Here is an 8245-nt window from a genome sequence, read left to right on the forward strand (position 1 = left end):
GGTGCAATTTTATGCGCTGACAATGCTCATGTGAACTATAAAAAAAGTTTGCAACCTTATAAATACTGGCTTAATTGTTATGCAAAAGTTATTCTTTCATCGAATGCTTGTTCTTTACCGGTGTCATTGCCAATATAAATCATGGTAAAGGAAGAGAAGATATAGCTAAAAAGTGGAATTTACCTACTATTGGTTATGAAACAGAGGGGACAGAAGGAAAAGTTAGTATAGTATTTTGCAAAATTTGTAAAGAATTTTATGACGGAAACAAATCGGAATTAGAAAAGCTACGGGGCCCAGTTAAAAAAGTAGTACAAAATTGGATAAATAGTAGCCTACTTCGGCAGTAAAGAAAAGTAATGCTTCCGATCATATGACATCGCTCGTTCATGAACGGGCAGTTTTGCGTCTTCAAGCGTCTTAAGAAATGACGTCGTCGTCATTTCTTATTGGGTATTGTTGTTACGCAATACAACCGGTCGGGAAAATTAAATCGATTTGTGCTGACTCGAACGTTGAATCAACCCAAAATTAACATACTTCCCCCGTGAGTTATTTAACATGAATTATCGTAACAGCGTGGGTATCGCGTTGCTCGCTTTATCGCTACTTTTGGTATTATTACATCACAACAAATCAAACAATGCGGTCGTGATAGACTACTCTATTATATTTTTCGCTTCTCGTTGTGGTAGCCTACAATTTTTTCGTAATAAACGTTCACAGCAATTGCCGAGGCAATTTCAACTTTTGCCGTTTGGCCTCGGCAACGTTTTCGCCGAAATAAAAATATGCTAATTTCGAAGACTGCATATGACAACTTTTGACTACAGCACTTTTTATTTGTCGGCTTTTGACATCTATATTACCGATAAAAACATGTTAAAATGCTACCACTGAATTCGGCCTTCCAGCTTGCTCCTTGATAAAAACATGCTTTGTAATACAGTAGTCCTAGCTTATTATGCCCATCTCAGCACCAAACAAGCGGGTGGGAGACTATCGAGGGATGATTTTTTGTTAAATCTATACCGGTACATACAGTTTTTCAGGATCAAACCAAATTGGTCTTAATGAATGGGTGGGCCTTTCCACCATTGGCTTAATAAGCGGGGACTACTGTCATTCTTTAAGCTCCAATATTTTTCCAGCAACCAAGCATGTCCAGTTGTCCACCACAGCTTTTTCTCAGCAGTCAAATTCTCGCACCCAGCAGCCAAAATAAAAAGTTTGTCAAAAACTTGGGTTTTTAAAAATCCATTAATTGGTATAATTTTGTTTGCGTTCACTTAAGAATAATGCAATCATGATTAAGATTGAATGCAACAATCATGAAATGTTTGTTATGAGCACGATTATACACGAAAAATCGATCGCTTGAAACAGCTCTACTGTATTTGTTTACTGAGCAGTGAAATATTTTTTCCCAATATCATCATATTTTTTTTCCAATCACATGCTTGCAACATCATCATTATTATTATTATAATTAACAGTTACCGGTATTTTATCTCATGATTTTACTTCAGCAATGCTGATGCAACTTCACAATCTCAGGAATTTTACGTCGGCAATAATTTTACTGAACTTACAATATGTTTAAATTTTGAAGATTGATACCGCACTGCTGCGCCTGCCTTTTTTCACTATAGTTTCATGCAAGCACAGTGTTGCAGAGATAAAAAAAAAGAGCATGGAACGGTTTATATAACTACTTTCTATTTATATTATTATATTATTATTATATTTATTATATTTTCTACTTTATATTATTCTATTTGAATAAGACCTTCTGATGATCCGTTAGGTGAAACAATTTGTAAAGGCTTCAGATAGTAATAACTATATTTGATTTAACTACTTTCTATATTTTTATTGAATAGCCTATCTAAGTGTGGTGACACTACAGTACTGGGAATTGACATTTCTAGTTTAAAAAAAAACAGTATAAACAACCAGGGGAAAATCAAAGGCTATGGCTACTTTAGAAGTGTTTTTTCTGCAATCCAGTGTCACCAGAAATGAAGCGCAAACTTTTCAATATACCCAAAGCTCAACGCTAACCCTTTGGCGTTTGGCCCTTCACAGATTACACAAACTGTCCAGTCTTTTTCACTTTTGTGTGCCCGGATGTTTCCAATCTCAAAAGAGATTAATTGACTTTTTCGCCAAGCCACCCAAGGGGTTGATTTTCCGGAGAATAAAGTGGATCATGTTTATCCGTTCGTCAGAGAAAACTCGCACATAAATTAAATCTTGCTTGCAGAAAATATTTCATTATTGGCGAAAAAATTTTAATCGAAAGCCATTTTTTATATTAAGTTCTATGGTTTTTTGTGAGGTAGGGCCTACACAGCAACCTGCTCACAGTTTCTTAAAACTAGCCTACCATTATTAATGGTGCAGAATTTTAATGTGTGGCTGACGTGGTGTAGTCTAAACCACCCACTCATATACCAATCATCGGTATGACGACGATACCCTTGGGCACAATGTAGCTAGGGGTGATTGAAGCACAAGGTCCGCAAGTCCTCATATAGCCGTACGAGTGACGTTTATTCCTCTAGTAGGCTACTAGAACACAACTTCAAATAGAAAAAACCAAGCATGACGCCATCTCAACAAGAACGCAACAGCACAAAACAAAAATAGTTGACCGGCTGTAACTGAACAAAACTCGAAAACGGTGAACGACTGCGCTGCGATCGCACCAAAATAGAAATGCGAACCACCCCATATCTGAATAAACTAGCAATCCCTGAACAGCAACACAGAGATGGAAATACACTGCTTTACACTTCTAGCAGAAGCGCCGGTTGAATACAGGATTGCTGTGGTGCGCATATGCACAAATGTTTGGTGGTTGCTGGGTGGTTGATAGCCTAACCCTGATGACAGCAGAACCACTGCTGAGCGTAGGCCTAACTATATTCCTTCAATGAGCCAGAGGTAGCTAATAGTTTTTGTGCCACTCAATGTTTTTGAATGCGAGACTCTCAAAATAAAAACTTCAAGAAGCTTGTCACTTTTTATGTTTTTTTTTTGTGTTAAATCGCTTTTGTTGCACTTGCAAGTGTTGATAGTAGACCTATTTTACAACCGACGAAATAAAAATAGGCTATTATTTTTTCTCTAGTGCTTTCCAAACAATGATTCATCGATGGATAGCTTATGTTAAACCTTTTGGCTTGGTTATCTTTCCCTTTGTTAGTGTCAGATTTGATGTGTTTACTTTATCGTTCTCTATATAGAGAAATAACTGAATATAGAGAATGACAAGGGCCGGGGAGCACTTAAGCCCAAACTTAACAACCAAAAGTGCAATTAAAGAGACATCGCCTCTTGTGAAACGTGCACTGACAATGTCTCGATCGACCAATTTAAAATCATCTCTCGAGGCAGATCTGAATTTCAGACTAAGATCATGGAATCCTTAAGAATCAAACGTAATAATCCGTCTCTTAACCGGCAGTTATTCGCCTGTGGCTCATCGTTCCTCTTGTGTGTGTTCTAATTGTTTGTCAAATGCCTGTAGTTTACACCTCATGTGATCTGTTTCCACCGTATAATTTACTTGTAATCATTCCTGTGACGTTCAGTTTCTGTTTTTCAGTCTGGAGTGTCGTTAGTATACAGTTACAGTTATAGGCCTAATGCAAAGTCAAATTTACCTTACAATTGTCATTTTATTTATATTGTAGATAAGTAATTCCTGATGAGGACACATGTACGTGTCGAAAACGTTTGAGTTTATTTTAATTATTTCTCTATGGTTCAACAAAGCAAACTCTCTACCAAAGCTTTATCGTTCTCTATATGTTCGCGCCAGCAATTAAAAATAAAATTAACTTGAATTGAGTCTGAAAGACTTTTTATTTTTGTGAGTTCGAATTAAGAATAAACATAAGAAAGTTTAAACGCTTGAATGACTGAACACATGAATCGAAAAAACAACAACACATGAGTCAAATAAAAACACATGACTTCTATGAGCATAAGAACAAGAAAACTTGTTACGTAGTCGAAAAGTAGGCTATTTACCGGTAACCTATACTGTCAGATTAAAAGATATGTACGTGTTTTAATAATTCCAAATTTTAGCAACAATCAGCAATTTTAAAAAACCATTTTCAGATGAAGTATTTTGAACATTTTAGTCATAGCTACAATAAATTGATTGATTGATTGAATCTTTATCCTCGGACTTGGAAAGCTTCTTGCAGAGCTTATACTTGTAAAGGCTTTGAATCACTGACGCAGGCCCGGTCACCGAGATTGACAGAGTGAATTTTCCGATTGTTGAAGTCTTGTTGCCGGGGAATTATTCCATCCATTAGATGCCGCTGAATGGAGAGCAGTCCCGTGCGTTGCTCAAGCGCACACCCCGAGAGTCGAACCAGCGCCGCTTGATCTTGAAGCTTCTTCGTTCCAAAAGTGACGCGCTAACCAATTGAACTATCGGAGCAAATTAGACCTAACTCCCTAAGAACTCATAACTAATAACCTGCAGTCGACGCTTTTTTGCATGTTGTGATTGATGAAGTCACCTATAGACCTTTCCATCAGCCAACCAATGAAGTGTGACGAGGAAAACAAAACACTTCATAAATAGTCTGAGCGTAAAATGCGAAAATATAGGGCCGGCTGGAATAAATTGCGACCTTAACAAATTTGGTATCGTTGGAAAGCTTAATTCCTCTAGTTTAAGATTATCACTCTCCTCCAACCAGGGACCCTTGGCAAAAAAAGTTGTGGCCGTTTTTTAAGCAACACCTTGCGCCGCTAGTGGCGCAGCTAATCTAGCTATGTTTTCAGCAGAAACAGCAAGCCGTGTAAAATTTTGGCAGTCGAAGTTGCTCCGGTGACCACTGACCAGCTTATTAGCCATGTAGCGGTATCCATCTTGAACTCTGAGCGTTGCGCAAAAAGAAAAAAAAAATAGCCATGAGGTATGTACGTAACTAGGCAGTAGCCTACTGAGTAGGTTTGGGACAGCAAAGATTCTTGATCTACCACTCTGCACTGGCTGCAGTACTAGCCTAAATATCACAGAACTGAGTGCCACACCAGGCAAGCCTACCGTAGTTTAATTTGTTTTGGGAACTGTTTGCAAGAACATCATTATCGGTACCGTAAGTTATGTCAGGTTATTCATTTAATTTGGTTTGCAACAGAAGTCAAAACGTTAGATAGGGTACCGGGCAGCAGGCGATACACATTACACAGGTGCACTAGGCCTGTAACAGTGTACAGTACGGTATGCTGGGCTATGATGAAAGTTAAAGGAAACAGGTCTAAATGTTTTTTACATGCAGCATGTCTTATCATCTCTAGCTTATGTTAAATTTTTGAATTTACTGTTGTTCTTTTAGTTGAGTTCTCTTTCATTTAACATCTTGGATTTTAAATGGCATTGCATGCAGGTGTGAAGTATTTGTACCAATGAATGCAGTATGGTAGTAGTAGTAGGCCACTGTTACCAGTGCACTGGTGCACAAACTGACAAAGGAAGGGTGTTTATTGAGACCTGGTAGCTTCTAGTGATATCCATGCAACAATACGTTTTCTGGTAATTGCACACACTATCAGTTAAACAAGGAGGCCAGCCTACCAGTAGGAGCTATGGTTCTTGTTTCTTCTGAGACCACCTGTAAAGGCTATAACATATTCAGATATAGATTAAGTTTGAAAGAGCAAATGTTCTGTGTGGCCATTTTTTTCCTAGGTCTGATGTTAGTTTTCTCTCTTTACAGCTTTAAAGATTTTTATGAAATACCGGTAATGATTTCTAAGTTGTATAGCTTAGTTTAAATAAACAGTTAGAATTGATAGACTAGTTTTCAGATGTTATGGAGATAATTGAATAATGGAAAATCAGAATCAAGCTTTTTGTAATGAAAGTTTATGCATCAAATGCCAATCTCATAATTTATCAAAGCTACAAGAAGTGAAACGAGGTGGACTGAAGACATTAATCAGCTATGCACAAAACATTGGTGACAGTCATCTTTATCAATATCTAAAAGAAAAAGAAGAGAGCGAAAGTAGTTGTAAGGTGCATGAGGTGTGTCAAAAATTACTTGCTGTTTGCTCATGCTTGGAGTGGATGTGGTACAACTTCTGCAATATATCAACAAGGTACCAATATAATTAATCAGCTTTGGTAGCAGTACATTTTAATCTTGATTTCAGTGTTTTATCTATAGTGTTTGTTACAGTGTTTTATATATTTCTGAACTGCTTACCATGCTTGTCTGAAAGTACATTTTTACCATTTTCTGATCAGCTTTTAAAAGATATGCAAGAATTCAGATGGCAGTCATTACCAAATCCACTCAATATTATTCTAATATTGTAATACTTTTATTTGGAATGCCAATGTATGGAGTGTATGCACACATTATTTGGTGACAATGATTAATTATGTCATCTGTCTTGTTGCTTAGGAAAGCTAAAGATGTTCAATTACCTGAAGAAGGAAGAATTTCAACAATCTGCTGATGTATTTGGGAGATGAGATTCTACACGTGAGCAAATAGCTGATGCTGGAAGAGATTTGTTATTGAAAAGGTTAGTTACTGGGACTGTATTGGTGCACAGTTAATTAAATAAGAAGAAATGAAAATGTTGCTGAGTAGCCTACCAGTCTGAATGAGATTCACCGATAGTAATGCTATATTTTGTTGATCCATCAAGCTTTAGTGCAAAACCTGCCGATTCACTTGGCCAACTACGGTACGTCAAGTACATGCAGATGCTTGCAACAGCTTCCACTGTTCATCCTGAAAGATTGCCACCCACCGAAGCTGCAATTCGTTTTCATTCCTTCAGAGTACATTTGCAGGTGAAATAATAGTGTGTAGCCTAATGGTATTGTAACACAATACCCATAATCATTTAGTATAAAAGCGTCTTTGCTCTATAGATTATACCACTTGAAGATATTTTTCAAGAATTGTTTATTGTCGGTAACTTCAAAATATTACAGCAAATTGCGCTATTAAACTGCGGTAAGGAAAAGATGCAAGTTATAGCAAAACAAGTTGCGTTACAATATGACTAGCATAAACATGTGGTGTAGGCTACTACAAATCAAAAATTTTATGGCAGCAAGACTTGATTTATCTAAGTTGATATAAAACTGTTGCTTCAGGTATGTCAGTGGAAGCATCTTGACACTGAAATCTTGGATCTCGCACAATGGGGATAGAAAGCTGACGCAGCAGGTGCAGTTATGCCAATAAAGGCCAATTTAGATCCGGCACCAAAATGGCTATTGAACGTTGTACGATGCAAATGCAAAGAAGGAACAAAAAATCAATGTGGTACAATGTCTTGCAGCTGCAGAAAACATGGCTTAAAGTGCGTACAGCATGTAGAGAGTGTCGTGGGGAAACTTGTTGCAATCTCAGTTGTGTACAAGAAGACTGCCCTGAGGATTGCGACGGTTTGATCATGTTTCAATAAATGATCTGTTCTGCCAACAAATTAAAATCAAAATTTTACAAGTGCTCCAGTGATATTAAAAACGTTCTATTCCGTTCATATTGTACTCCAATGTATGCATGTCATCTGTGGGAAAATTATCATCAACGTAACATTAATCGCCTGCGTGTTGCCTTCAATAGCCTAATGCATTTAGAATTATACACAATTTGCCTAAACATTATAGCGTACGTGAACATCAAGTCTTGTGCAACATTATAACATTTGATGCATTACTTCGGAAATATGTTTTTTCTTTTGTTGGAAGATGCGAAGTATCCGAGTGGTTAGCGCGTTGGGCTCGCAGTCGAGAGCCTGCATGTTCGACTCCAGCCACCCGCACTTGCTATTGTTTCTCTGGACAAGAAACTTTACGATCATTGCCTCTACCCAGTGATCGATTTCGAGTAATGGGTAGTACCAAATTTAAGTCATAAGTAGAGTAGACAACCGGAAACAAACATTGCCGTCGGCTGCAGCGTGGGTCAGGTGTATGTTGGAAGGCGTACACCGATGCATAGCGCTCAAGTCCGCTTTCCCGCAATGCAGGATAAAGATAAACAAACAAACAAACTCTATTGTTGCCTCCCTGATGAGGTCCGATCGCCATCGTATATCAAATTATCGTCTTCATTATAATAATTCTATGTATGCTGATATCTAGTTTTGATGGCTGCCATGTCATCTGATTGTTTTTATCGTTCTGAATACTTTTAGTTCTTCTAACTTGCAACACTACCGTACCATTGTCTGTAAACTT

At 37.6% G+C, this 8245-nt stretch overlaps 1 long non-coding RNA gene across 1 annotated transcript; it reads left to right on the forward strand.

The window, feature by feature from the left end:
* The first annotated feature begins 6618 nt into the window (after positions 1–6618).
* On the forward strand, positions 6619–7836 carry LOC145786083 (uncharacterized). The gene is made up of 2 exons (XR_014291269.1): positions 6619–6844; positions 7154–7836. It is a non-coding gene; the product is annotated as an uncharacterized LOC145786083 (long non-coding RNA).
* The last annotated feature ends 409 nt before the right edge of the window (positions 7837–8245 follow it).

This window comes from Aplidium turbinatum, chromosome 17, assembly GCF_918807975.1.
Source record: "Aplidium turbinatum chromosome 17, kaAplTurb1.1, whole genome shotgun sequence".
Taxonomy (NCBI): Eukaryota; Metazoa; Chordata; class Ascidiacea; order Aplousobranchia; family Polyclinidae; genus Aplidium; species Aplidium turbinatum.